The sequence below is a fragment of the Carassius gibelio genome, chromosome B3, assembly GCF_023724105.1.
Source record: "Carassius gibelio isolate Cgi1373 ecotype wild population from Czech Republic chromosome B3, carGib1.2-hapl.c, whole genome shotgun sequence".
Lineage (NCBI taxonomy): Eukaryota > Metazoa > Chordata > Actinopteri > Cypriniformes > Cyprinidae > Carassius > Carassius gibelio.
Window position 1 is genome coordinate 35,258,664 of NC_068398.1, and position 15,323 is coordinate 35,273,986.

General features: G+C 37.8%; 1 long non-coding RNA gene across 3 annotated transcripts in view; it reads right to left on the bottom strand.

The window, feature by feature from the left end:
• Nucleotides 1-5,464: 5,464 nt before the first annotated feature.
• The window catches only part of LOC127953501 (uncharacterized), a 34,208-nt gene continuing 24,349 nt past the window's right edge, over nucleotides 5,465-15,323 (bottom strand). Inside the window, exons 3-4 of one of the 3 annotated variants that reach the window (XR_008153266.1) lie at nucleotides 7,416-7,540; nucleotides 5,465-5,688 (exon numbers count right to left, since the gene is read on the bottom strand). This is a non-coding gene — a long non-coding RNA (uncharacterized LOC127953501). Of the gene's footprint in view, nucleotides 5,689-5,728; nucleotides 7,541-15,323 lie in introns of those variants that run through there. The other 2 variants (XR_008153267.1, XR_008153265.1) reach the window with 2 other exon arrangements.

The window sequence follows — 15,323 nt, forward strand, 5'->3', positions numbered from 1 at the left end:
GCGAGCGTGTTTTTTAAATAAAGATTGATGAAGCTTGATGATGACATTGATCCGCGACCATGGTGTGCTGTAGTCCATTTATAGCCTACCGTTAGCATTTTATGTCTGACGACTTTATTTAGGCTTCAAAATGTATACATTTTGGATTAACTTGTAAAGATTATCTTGATAGACAAAACGTTTAAGGGTCATAACTCTTTGTTGAACATAGATCTTATTTTTTGCGATTTTCCAAATTCTATGGTGAAAATGAATAGGCTTTCGATCGAGGGAACCCATGTGCCGCTAACTTCCGGGTTGGCCTACAAAGTGACATCATAACTTCGCCACTCTATATTGAGGCGACTTATATATTAGGCATCATGTGAGGCAACGTACAGTGAGACGACATATATCAGGCGTCATGTGACGCGATGTACATTGAGACGATGTATATATCAGGCGTCATGTGAGGCAACGTACAGTGAGATGACGTATATATCAGGCATCATGTGAGGCAACGTACAGCGAGACGACGTATATATCAGGCATCATGTGTGGCGACATATATTGAGGCGGCGTATATGTCCGGCTTCATGTGAGGCGACGTACAGTGAGACGATGTATATATCAGGTGTCATGTGAGGCGACGTACAGTGAGAAGACATATATCAGGTGTCATGTGAGGCGACGTATATTGAGGCGACGTATATATCAGGCATCATGTGAGGCGACGTACAGTGAGACGACGTATATATTAGGCATCATGTGAGGCAACGTACAGTGAGACGACGTATATATCAGGCATCATGTGTGGCGACATATATTGAGGTGGCGTATATTTCCGGCGTCATGTGAGGCGACGTACAGTGAGACGATGTATATATCAGGTGTCATGTGAGGCGACGTAATATCAGGCGTCATGTGAGGTGACGTACAGTGAGACGACATATATATCAGGTGTGATTATATTTGATTATATGTAAAAATCGTAGTGTGATCTTCAGACAGAAGAAACTTTCTTAACTTTGCATCATCTCGTAACACGGAAAATGACCTGCTTTAGACCCTCTTTATTCCACAGCATGTATGCTTACTACTACTCTTCTTCTGTAGAGCTGCTGCAGGTGTCAGATTTTAGCATCTCATTGTCTTCATAATTTTCATCAGAAACACTCACATTATTCTTACTTTCACACAAGACATTGTACATTGACATCTGATGAACTACTAAAGATTAAATGATTGAATTTACAACTCTTCTAATCATTCCCACTACACAAGGTCACATACATAGCAAAAATAAAATTCTTGGCCAGTGCTGAGATGGCAATTAACCCAATGTATTCTTCTTTCTGCCATAAACCCTTTAACCCATTTCATCCCCAATCATCATTGGCATTTACTTCTCTAGCTGTTAACCTGTGAATTGAATTAGTCATGTTTTGAATACATTTCCCACAAGTAAACACACATCCCCGACAGGAGATGCGGAGAGCTGGTCCAGGACAAATCTTGCAGTGCAGTCGGCCTCAGTCCTCGTAGTTTCTTCTTGGTGCCTTCCATCATCACCTTAGTAGTGTTTATGAAACTTATCAGTTCATACCTTGCGATTTGGACATAAATTTGAAGAAGGCTGACCCCAAGTGGTGTAATTACAGCATGGAAGAACTTCTCAGCTCTGTTCCACAGCCTGTGTTCCCTCTTGTCGAGTTGGTCGTGTTGTTTCGCTGCAGTGGTCAGATGGTATGTTTCCTAACAGCTCAAGTCCCTCGCTGTCATCCGTTGGCCCAAACTGACCTCAGATCACCCCCATACAGTGATGTTGCTGCGTGTTCAGCTCCCATACACCACTGTACGTTTTTTCACCTAAGTCAGCAAGACCCTCACCCTTGGCATGGGGCAGCTGGTCAATCACTTTACTGAGCTGTAGCCCTCTGGTGGCGCTCGAACCTTCCTGCAGTGACTTGCATGTACCCACGTAGCTGATACCTAATGGTGAATCGGTGAAGATTGGTGGGGGGACCTTTTAGGCCCAGGTTGATGAGTTTAGTCTAACCTTTGCATAAAGTTGAAAGGCTCAGTGCCAGTATTATTGTGACATTGTGACATTCCCAGACCCCATATTCACAATCCGAGACTTTCTGGAACGCGTCCACTTTTCCTCACACTTAGTCGTCACTACAGTGTGGCTTCGCGCTTACTTGCCGAAGTCTTGCCATGTCACCCCCCTGACTTGCTACCATGCAAGACGTTCCTGGTCCTGCTTACTTGCAGACCTATTTTCGCTTACCTGCAAAAACTGGTTTCACTTTCTTATGAAACGGGGTGGCTTGGACTTGCAGCAATGGAGGTTTTAGGCCAGTAAAGTCTCAGAATACCAGGGCCCGTATTCATAAAGAATCTTAATGCAAAAAAGGAGCTCCTAGTTACAAAATTCTAAGAAAATTCTTAGAAATGTGGGCGTTTACTCTTAAAATTAAAGAAAAAGTCCTAGTAAAGAAAAAAGTATCTTAACCCTTAAAAGAGGTCTTAAGGTCAAACTTGTTAGGAGCACAGACAAGGACTTTTAAGAGGCTTAAGAGTTTCTTTAGCAGAGGAGAAGAAGAAGAAATGTGTTGCAGACAATGGATGACAGTGAGTTAATAAGACGGTATAAATTATATAATAATTTATAATTTAATATATAAATTAATCACTACATTACGATATTTGGCAACTGGGAAAATTCAACAATAGTGATGATTTGGGTCTGTCACAACCAGAGTGATCACAAACAATTACAGCACTTTCAGAACATCTTATTGTGTCACAGTTCATTTACTTGCAGGCTCAAAAAACTTTATGAATATGGCAGGCTTATAGGTGCGCACAAGCAGGGGGAATGAACCGTTAATAGTTAGTGCTATACGCTCCCATGTCTGTTTCTTGTCCCTTGCTGAGATACCCGGATAAAATTTTCCTTTAAAAATGGCCCTGTGTTCATCCACCAACTGGGCTAACAGTAAACACTGTTCCTCTGTCCAGTTTGGCTTTCTCGCCCTTCTTGGTTTTGATTCCATATTTGAAACATTAAAAAAAAAGTGAAGTGACGTGACATTCAGCCAAGTATGGTGACCCATACTCAGAATTTGTGCTCTGCCACCCAAAGTGCACACACACACACACACAGAGAGAGCAGTGAACACACACACACACACTGTGAACACACACCCAGAACAGTGGGCAGCCATTTATGCTGCAGCGTCCAGGGAGCAGTTGGGGGTTCGGTGCCTTGCTCAAGGGCACCTAAGTCGTGGTATTGAAGGTGGAGAGAGAACTGTACATGCACTCCCCCCACCCACAATTCCTGCCGGCCCGGGACGGGACTTGAACTCACAACCTTTCAGTTGGGAGTCTGACTCTCTAACCATTAGGCCACGATTTTTATCATTCTAAGCCAATCAAATTCCTTATAGGAAATTAAAAGCATGGTAAATAAAAAAAAGGATTTAGATACACACATATAATGTGTGTTTGTGTGTGTGTGTGAGAGAGAACAGTCAAACAGGATAAATCACGCATGTAAATTCAAAGTGAGAATTAGAATACATCCTATACTTAAAATCACTCTTTTTTTTCCTTCTTGTACAACCAACCAATCACAGTCTTCAAAAGATGGTGTAATACATAGCAATAGGCTCAACCCCGCCTCCTCACTAAGATGAAACAGTTGCTCTCAGATCAGTCACGAATCGCTCTTAAGCTAAGACTCTTACATAAAAGTTTTTAAGCTAAATTAAGAGTTTTCTGAGAGGATTCTTAGAATCTTTATGAATACGGGCCCTGATCTTAATTTGCCAATTTAAAATACCAACTTCCAAACACCAAAATCAGTCTCACCATTTGTAGCACGCATTTTCTGATCCGTTGAGAAGCCAGCAGTGAAGGTCCACAAGTCGTCAGTCCCCCCTTCCCTGAAACTTTTTTGGCGTTAAGGGCTAAACCCTTTGTGGGTTTAGGATGTTTGGCCAACTAAAGTCCTCAAGTCCGGATGATCAGCTGTGGAATCCCGTCACTCGTCGCCAAGTTTGTAGTGGAAATTCTAATTCAATAAAAATTTGTAGAGACTGAGAATGAAAAACCAAACAGAGTTTTGTCTTTGTATTGCTTTAATTCTTTGCAGAGAATGATCTGGTTTACACACAGCTTCTGAGTGTGTGTGCAAAGAGATAACCCACAGACTTACAGCCCACTTTTTATAGAATTTAAAAGATACATTGAAGGACAGACTAGGACCTTTGAGCCAATCATGTTGCTCAGTGCACATCACCTCATAGCTCATGTACATCTCATGCACCTCTCCCTGGTATGGACTGTCTCAAAACTAATTGTTCCTGGTACATGGTCCCTCTTTAGAAGTAGTTTTTCAGCCTAAAGCAGTTACGTGCAGAGATGTATAGTAACGAAGTAGAACTACTTCACTACTGTACTTAAGTACTAAAAGGCGGTATCTGTACTTTACTGGAGTATTATTTTTTTCTCCTACTTCCTTTTTTACTTCGGTACATATTTTCGCTTAGTTTAATACTTTTACTCCGATATTTTTTTATGTGCTGCATCGTTACTCGTTACAATTATAATAATGTTACAAATCATTCCATTACAAACCACTGCCAGAACTTTAAATGGCATGGCAGGTTTGATGAAGCTGGCACATCATTAGCCATGTTTCCACTATCGAGCTAGGACCGGGCTTGCTAGTGCGTGCCATGGCCAGTCGCGTTTCCACTGTCACTACCGGGGCTTGATCGTGCCTCGCCGGGGCTTCCTTGGGGCCAACGGCCAGGTTTTTTCGGCCCGACGAAATCCTTGGGCCAAAGCGGGCCAGCTGGGGCTAGACCCAGATAGCACAGGTACGTCCGCTTCCAGTGTGTGTAGGCGATATCAGTGATTATCTTATTGCGTTGCATCGCTCCGCTCGCGTCCAACTAGACACATGCATTTATAATAAAATACAAATACAACCATAACTATAAACACACATTAAACACAAACACAAACATTACAAGCTTGATAATTTGAGTAACACTTTAATTTATACCATGCCTGTATGAAGGTCAAAGGTTTGTGTGGTTCTTTGATTCCATTCAATACATTGAAATCAAAGCCATTTTCATATTCTTATTTTCTTCCAAATAATGATGCTCATAATTTCCAATGAGAAAGTAAAAGGTGACAAAGGCATAGAAAACCCTTGATGTTTAACTGAATGAGGAAGAAGCCTTCGGATGAAAACCCTAAACAAATGTTAATTTGATTCATATTGCCTCATAGAATTAATGATACTGACAAAAGTCTCATACTTGATTATGACAGTTAATACTCCACTTTATTTTCTAGTGAAAAAAAATAAACTGAGCCTGTAATAAACTTTAAAACAATCTTTAAATAATAAAACATTAAGGACACACTTTAATCTATTAACTGCTGAAAGCATCGAGGTGGGGGGGGGGCTGACTTTATTCACAACATAACAGAGTACATAATAACTGTCTCAAAAAAAATAATAGAAAGATCTCTATTAGAATAATCCATAACATTTGCAATGGACAAGGTGTAGACTGTGAACTGGTTATGGACTGCACTTAATGAAACTGTTGCAAGATGGATGTGGGAATGATGGAGGGCTATAGGTAGATCTGTGCTAAGGATGTTGTCCTAGGGTGTCTGGTGGACAAAAGAAGAGGAAAAAAATGTTAGTGTTTTATAAGGAAATAATGTTACTGAAAACTTACTGTGTAAACAATAATACAATACTGGGCAGTGAACATCATATACAATGAACACAATACTGTCAACGACCTCTGTACTAGATACTACACAGCTGTGCCACTGAAATCAGATTCATGAACATGATTGTCACAATATTTATTTGAATAATGTTTTTGGGTGAACCATCCCTTTAAGGTCCATGTTTGATAGAGATAATTGCTCATTAAGCAGTATTGCTGTGAAAGCTGACAGTAATGAATAAAACTGAACAAAGTTCTGACTACCATACAATCAAACAGCACAGAGCAACAAACCCAAAGATGATCTGTGTATGTGTGCCCAAACTGTGTGCCCCTACATCCTTCCCGATTTTGTCCTCCAAACAATGTGAAAACTGAAGTCAAAGAAAACAAATATAGTGAATGTATTTATGTAAGTTGTGCTACACATTAGTCAAAAAAAGGGTTAAAATACAAACATGACATTGTAAAACAAAAAAACTCTTTGCTTGCCATTTTAAAGCATAAAACATATAAAAAATCCTAAAAACAAAACACCCATTAAATGTTAACTGTTATGGGGAATATGTATTCACGTTAATATACCCGTATATTCTGAAAATAGTAAATTTAACATAGCAATTGTTTTACGTGTAGTAACTGTAGTAATTACATGTATACTCCTTTACATTTAATGCTCTCATAAATATAACATAGAATATTAAACCTACATTTAAAATAAATATTTTAGTACAACGTAAATTGTAGTCAGAATCATTGCACTCCTATTCTCTTCAATTATTTCCAAAATTAGACAAGGACTCTACCATCAAATGTAAGTTGTGCTCTGGAAAAACATGACTCAGGTACACACACATCTGTCAAAGCATCTGTCAGAGCAAACTGCAAATAATATTTCTTTACTGAAGCATTTTCTCCGCTACTTTCAAGTTCTGTACTCTGTATGTGACCCAAATAATCTTATCTACTTCAAGTAATAAAAGATGCTGCTGGTTCAGATTTAACAGAAGACTTTTAATTGTATGGATGTCGCCATCTTTGATAATACTTTACTATACTACTTTCCTTTAATCAGAGCAGCGGTTCTCAGTTCCAGTCCCCGTGCCCACCAGCTCTACATATTTTTGTAAGTCTCTCTTTTTGATTCAGATAATCAGCTCGTTAGAAGAGAGCTCCGTGCATAACCTGTGTTCCCATTGACATGGTCCCTACAAAGTGTTCATTGCTCCCTACTCCCTTAGCAGGGTATATCTGTTGAAGTTTAACTCGCTTCAAGAACATTCATTCATGGATTTGTGCTGCACAACATATTCACACACAGACAAGTGTGACTTCATATACCTCTGTAAATAAATACAATTTAAATACTGCTTGACTTTAGTTACTTGTTCATATAGTTACTTTTTCACACAGACAGCAATCGAAACACTATTGTAAGCAGTTGTGTGCAGAGAACATTGAGACTCACATCTGTAAGTAGATGCGGAAAATAAAAATAAAGAAAATAAAATGTGGCATTTTATCAAATTAATCTAGAACATTAATTAAGATAATTGGTTGCGGCCTAAAAATTACCCATTCAAATATAGACAACAGTGTGCTAAACAACTGTTTACATATAGGAAGAGGTTTGGTGGTGAACAGTGGGAGAAAGATCCTCACCCAAAGTTTGGCCATCATGGTGGTCTCCATAAATAGACCGGTTGCAAAAGACTGGATGATGGAAGGACTACAGCCAAACATCAGGACAGAAGTCTGCATGAGTCAGGTAAGCAGAATAGATTGCACTGTAAATAAACATCATTAAAACAAATGGTAAAGTCACTAAATTAAATCCCTATAAATCAAAGCAATTTTGAACTAACTATATGACATTATCACACACACACACAGGTTTTTTTTAAGAGCTATAACTTGAGTCTTTTTGTTTATATTTATGCGTGTTATGAGAAATCTGGCAATCAGAGATGCAGGATGCTAGTTTTTATTTTTAAATTACCCCTTCAATGTCTTCATTAAGAAATGTTCAAGAAAATGTCACTTTTATAGCAAAAGGCAATAAATGTCATTATTATTATGATTATTCTCTATATTGCACAAGGCTGAGCGAAAAACTTTCTGCATAATGTGCACATGCATGTCTTTAGGTCACAAGGTTTGGAATTTTATGGATTTATAGTATTGCATACATTTACATTTCTAACAATTATAGAACATAAAATAATATTCTTTGTTTTTTTTAATTTTGCTATGCGTTTAACGTGACGTGTATCGCAGTTGATTTGGGATCAAATTTGTTTGTTGCTAACTGAACATGCACCGCGGTTGGTTCCAAAACGCGTTGCTTCAACATATGGTCGGTTAAAACCAGGGGCGGAGCGGGGGGGTGGCTAATTGGGCTTAAGCCCCGAATGTTTTGTCAAAAGCCCCGAATCTTTTAGATTTTTAAAAATAATTTCAACTTTGTTTAATTTCCTCTCAGTCTTTCTGACTGGAGCGGCAAAAAATGAAACAAAAGCACATACCGTGCGTGGTGGCGGACGGTAATGCATCGCGCATCACTCAGCTTGTTTGCCAACTGCCAATAAAAACTAACGAAGAAGAATATAAATCTTCTTCGTCGTTGTCATCAGGGGCTGGCGGACTATTGTTACTATAGTTACTACTATTGTTACTGGCGGGCTACTGTTTTTCACCGGCTAACCGGCTGAAGTTATGGACATAACAAAGTTTTTTATACGGAACACTAACAATAAACCTCAACGGCCAGAGAGAGATTCAGAAGCAGCGTCAGACGAACCGCGGACAAGTGTTACAGGTTTGTGAATCCGTGACTGTATTGCTGGCTATCTAGAGAGTTAACGTTAGGGGTTATTAAGATAAATTAGCCTAGTTCCTAATAGAGATGGGTGGATGATTTGTCGGATGATTTGTTGGATAATTTGGGGAGCGGGGGCGGGGCCACTCGTAAAACCGAAACACGTAAAACCGAAACTATCTCAGGGCATGTTTTACAGCTAATCTCGGCACATTAGTGGGATAAGAAGAGACTAATTGAGAAATATAGCGATAAAGAAGATTTGAAAGACATGAGAAAGTATATTTCCTCCTCCTGATGACTACAATTTCTAGTACAGATGCATCAATATCGTGGAAAAGTTATTTTCCCCCCATACTTTAATCTAAAAAGTAAAGCTTTAATATATTCTACATTCATTACATAAAAAGTAAAATATTTCAAGCCTTTTATTGTTTTAATCTTGATGATAAATCAAAATGATAAATCATGGAAATCAAAACTCCAGTACACCTATCTCAAAATGTATTAGAATTTTAGAACAAATATTTTTTTAATACAAGATCTCTGATCTGACAAGATTTCTAATCAGCTAATCAACTCAAAACACCTGCAAAGGTTTTCTGCGAATTTAATCTGTCATTCTTGTTCTGGTGGTGCAGCACAATGACCTTTTCCACAATATAAAACTTTATTGAGATGTGCCTGTAATAATATAATTAGGGCCCGAGCACCGAGGTGCGAGGACCCTCTTGTATCTGCTTTGTTTTTTATTAGGGCCCGAGGTGCGAGGACCCTCTTGTATCTGCTTTGTTTTTTATTAGGGCTCAAGCCCGAAGGGGCGAAGAGCCCTATTGTTCTTCTAAGGATTATTCTTGTTATTATTATTATTATTTTTATTTTTTATTAAACCTTCCGGGGGTTTTTGGGGGCCTTAACATGCTCAAAAACTCTTGAAAATTGGCACACACATTGGAATCTGCGGCCATCAGGATGCCACAGAGACTGGGACCCGGGCGTGGCACAGGGGCTCTACAGCGCCCCCTGGAACACAGTCAGAAATCTTGAACCATAGCTCACACACACTTGCATATATTTATATGAAACGCAGTACACTTATAGAGCTCTTTGAGCTGAACAACTTTCACACTCTATGTCATAGGCTCCGCCCAACAGGAAGTCAGCTATCCAGGGCTGTTTATAAAAAGCATGCTCTGGAATTTGATATACTTGTCATAGGTTATTTACTTGATTGCCACAAAACTCGGTGAACATGATCTCAAGACATTGGGGATGAAAAATTGCGAGGGGATTTTTGATATCTCGAACGGTTTGCCCGTGGCGAGGCGTGGCAATTATGGCGAGAAATGAGAAACAGGAAATGTCTAATAACATCCACATACATTTCCTGAATTTGATCAAACTTCATTGGTTTGTTCGTTGTATGATACCGATCGCATATATGTGACTATTAAGAGTCAACGGTATAGCGCCACCAACTGGCAGCAGGAAGTGTGTCATTTTCCAAATGCTTTGAATTCAGCATCTTATTTTTACTTGATTTACTTAAAACTTCATCAGAATAATTACAAAACATGGCCGATGTAAATCTGTTGTGGGGATATTGATATCTGATATAGTGTTGCCATGGCAACATGTCAAACTTGAATGTTCTGTTATGGTGAGTTTGAGGCAGATAACAAGCTCAGATTTACATGAAACTCAAAACACATATCAGTATTAGTGAAAGCTAGACAATGGCAAAAGCTTTAAAAAGGGCGTGAAGGAGGCACTCTATAGCGCCACCTTTTGTCAAAAGTGGGGGGGTTAGTTTTAGCTACAGACACCAAACTTGGTACATAAATAGTTCTTTTCAAGACGGACAACTTTCTAATTCACAGTCATCAGCTACGACCAACAGGAAGTCGGCTATTTTGATTTGAATATTTAAATTGAGCTCTGATTTAATGCATACTCCTCACAGGAAATGTTCACTATACTCACCAAACTTTGTCTACATTAAGAAAAAACATTGAGGAACTTAAATTGCGAACGGATTTTGGTTAGCTTGAACGGTTTTGTCGTGGTGATTTTTTTAAATGACAGTAAAAAGGGAATCATTAATTGTCTTGTATTTTTAAATTGCAGCTTCCAAACACTTAAAAATAATTTCATACAGAGATCAAATCATTATGAGGACATATGCATAGTTTCATGACTTTACAACACTGTATGATTAAAAGAAAATTAAAAAACTGTCAGACATCTCAACTCACTCTGTCCCTCTGTTTGAGCAATGTATGTGTGCTGACTGAGTGTGTGTGTGTGTGTGTGTGTGTGTGTGAGTGGGGGATGGGCATGAGCTGAGTGGCAGACACAATGAGAGAGAGAAAGAGAGAGAGAGAGAAAGAGAGAGAGAGAGAGACTTAATCATCTCTTTAATCACCAGAAAAAAAAAATGTATTTTAAATTGTTATTTTTTGTTGCTGTTGCTAACATTGCTGTTTTCATTACAGCTTAAGAAATCTCTTAGGCCTTATCCTTTTCTGACAGTTTCAGGAATTAAAAACAAAATTCTAAAAATACTTATTTGTGCCGCAAATAATAATTTCGAACTCATTTGATTCTGACCTATTCCATCCTGTGACATGACATTTATCTTAATTTACATAATCTCATGGATGTAACAGTAAAACTGTTCAGCTCACAGATGAAGACTAAGCTGTAATGCAAGCAGAACTTTCACAAATGCTTGTAAGTCATTAAAGGATTTTATAACACTGTAAAATAATGTCTAATTTGTTAACATTAGTAAATGCATTGGTAACACTTTATAATAACTGCACTCATTAGTAAATAGTCAGTTCATGCTTTATAAAGTCTTGTCCCAACTTAAATAGTCATTAATAAGCAGCTTATAAATACAGCTATAAATAGCTTGATCTTGGTTTATAAGCACATTTATTAAAAAGGAGAGTAAAGGGTCAGTTATCTTCCTATGAAAAATAAAAAAATGAAAATAAACTAACAACAACACAGATTGATACGGAACTCAGAAATTGTATTGTGGATTTATGATCAAATCAGCCTGTAAATGAATCATACTCCTCCAAGAAGACACAAATAGTTCACACCAAACTTTTTCAACATGATGCCAATATACTGAAGATGTTAAATTGCGAATGGGTTTAGGATACCTTAAATGGTGTGGCCATACCGATTTATTAAAGTAACATAAAAAATACAATAGTTATTTTACTATATCTTTAACATTCTTCATTCCAACTCTTCATAATTTTTTATATACGTAGAAGTCATCATTTGAAAGAAGCACAGTAAGTTTCATAGCTTTATCATTTTCAAGAGCCAGCTTAAAATTAAAACTATCATAACATATAAATCAAGCTTGCAATTATTAGTACCAATAATGGCCACCAGATGGAGATATAGGATTACTTTTAAATAATTATTGTAGAAACGAATATGATTTAAATCATTTATAGAAATCTTTCAAAGAAAAATATGTATTTTACTGATAAAATGACCCTCACTTAATTAGAATAATATGCTGAAGTATTGTGAAATACTGTGTATTAAGAATAATTCTTTATAGGCTTTATGGACAGATAAGTTTGGAGTGACTCTTGAAAGATCAGCACCACATCCTCTTTTACCACTGTTTAAAGAATTTATCTTACAGAACAGGTGCGAATGAATTTTGGATAGCTTGAATGGTTTTGTCATGGTGATTTTTTGAAATAACAGTAAAAAAGGAACCAGTAAATGTCTTTTATTTTTTTAAGTGCAGCTTCTAAACACTTCAACAAAATGTACACATAGAAGACAAGTCATGCTGAGGGAATATGCATAGTTTCATGACTATACAACACTATATGGATGATAGAAAATTAAAAAACTACCATACATCTGATGTCACTCTGTTCCTCTGTCACTGTGGGTAATGTGTGTGTGTGTGTGTTTGTGTGTTAAGTGTGTGTGTGTTAAGTGTGTGTGCTGAGTTTGTGTAAATGTGTGGGAGAGGGGATGGGCTTGGTGTCAGAGAGAGAGAGAGAGAGAGAGAGAGAGAGAGAGAGAGAGGGAGGGAGACTTAATCATCTCTTTAATCACCAGCAGAAAAAAATAAGCAATTTTGTGTTGTTGTTGTTGTTGTTTTTTTCATCATTACAGTTTAAGAAATATCTTAGGCCTCAACATCAACTGTTGCTGCTTTATATAGCCTTCTCCCAAAATTAATAGTCATTAGTAAGCATTTTATAAATACAGCTATAATTAAATTGTTCATGGTTTATATGCACATTTATTTTGAGGAGATTAAAGGCTGTAATCTTCCTAAAAAAGTAATAATAAAAAAATAAACAAACACAGAACTCAGAAACATTTATTTCAAGATGCAATGAAAGAAAACTGTACACTATATATATATATATATATATATATATATATATATATATATAATTGCATAAGTTTATATTAATTTTTTTTATCAACTGTACAGCTAATAATAATAATAATAATAATAATGCATTTTATTTAAGGCGCCTTTCAAACCACTCAAGGTCACCGTACAACAAGTAACAACAGTAACAATGTCAATAAAAAAACGCAATAATATTAGAATAGCACAACATATTGTGGAATAATATATTAAGACTTTATAGGCTTTATGAACAGATAGGTTTTGAGAGATTCTTGAAGTACTAGCATCACCTCCTCTTGTACGACGGTTTGAGGAATATATCTTCCAGATAGTACCGCCGCTCCCTATATGCAGAATACGCAGTCTTCGTAGGGCACCAATTCCCAAAGGGGGCACCATCCCAGTAGCTCAAAAAAAATAAAACATGCGCCATTCTCCCATCCGCGCTCGTGACCGCTCGGACATTTGCGAATGAATGTTCGTAATTGATGGATGGACATCTATGCCCGGGTAAAAGACATCAGCAATCCGGCACAGAGAAAAGAAAAATAAAGTAAAAAACAAAACAAAAACAGGCATAAATTTGGCTTGACATTGGACATTTGAGAGTCTCAAATTTAGGGACCGTCTCTAAAGTTACATGTGATATTGTTATACACTTTTCTAACATCAGTACCATTTGAAGAGAATTACTTACAGTCATAAAAACAACTGTAATTGTTCATCTACGTGACAGCTATAATGCACAATTAAATTGAATGTTTGATGTTTATTAAAACAAACTGTAAGTCATATGTAAATTATGCTACTTTTCACATGGACTCAAAAGCAAATTTGAAGCTCAATAGCATTTGAGGAGAAAGACTTGCAGTCATAAAACAATTTTAATGTGTTAATTTAGGTGTCAGCTACAATGAACACCTTATACATTTATATATATATATTACAATAAAGTGTTACTAAAGTTATATATATTGTTCTGTGTATGTGATTTCAAAGTCTAGATGGGTCAGATTAACCCTTTAACTGCCGTATCCCTTAAAACTTGATTGCCAGAGGGTTACTGTAAATGCTTATGCCCGCTGGGCACAGTTTTCCCGATGCCACCGGGGTGGCGTTGCACTGACGGCTTGAGCCCGACATCGCTGCTTGCAGCTATATTTCTTCTTCTTCTTCTTCTTCTTCTTCTTCTCCCGAATGAATCGCATTTTTGAGGGCTTTAACATGCTCAAAAAGTCATGAAACTTTGCACACGCGTCAAACCTGGTGAAAATTTTCGTCTGATATAGGATTCAGAAGAGGGTGTGGCAAAATGGCTCGACAGCGCCACCTATACCAAGAAAATCAACAGCCTTCCAGCTATGTTTCACGTGCGTGCACGAAAATTGCCACACATATGTAACACACCAATACCTACAAAAAAGACTCTTGGAGCGAAATTCTAAACCCAACAGGAAGTCGGTTATTTTTAATATTATGAGCATATTTTGTGTAATTTTGGTCATTTCCATGTGTTGTATTTTAACGAACTCCTCCTAGAGAGTTCTTCAAATCAACACCAAATTTGGTATGCCTAATCTAAAGGCCTTTGCGATGTTAAATTGCGAAGATCTTGAGTTTTCGTTGAAGGGCGTGTCCGTGGCGGCCTGGCGAATTTTGATGATTCGCCATGAAAAATGAAGTTGCTATAACTCACACATACAATGTCCAATCTGCCCCAAACTTCACATGTTGGATAAGACTCTTGACCTGAACAGATCTACATGCCCATATTCAGTTATAGTCATAGCGCCACCTATTGGCAACAGGAAGTGACATATTTTACACTGCGACGAACTACTCCTAGAAATTTTATGACATCAATGTCTTTTTTGTGGTCAGTCTAATCTAAAGGCCTGTGCGATGTTCAGTTGTGAAGATCTTGAGTTTTCGTTAAAAGGTTTGTTCATGGCGCCGCGACAAAGTTCGATGTCTCGCCATGGGAATAAAAGATGTTATAACTCAGGCATAAAATGTCCGATCTTCCCCAAACTTCACATGTGTGATAAGAGTCCTGGCCTGAACAGATCTGCAGGCCAATATTCCACCGGGTGTGGCAGAATGGCTCTATAGCGCCACCTATACACTTTCAACGGAGTGCGCCTCGAGCTATGTTTCACGTACATGTACAAAAATCGGTACACACATGTAACACTCCAATACCTACAAAAAAGTCTCTTGGTACGATATCCGGATCCCAACAGGAAGTCGGTTATTTTGAATTTTCCCTTCAAAATTGGTGTTGTTTTTGCCATTTTCAGGGGTTGTACTTTAACGAACTCCTCCGAGAGATTTA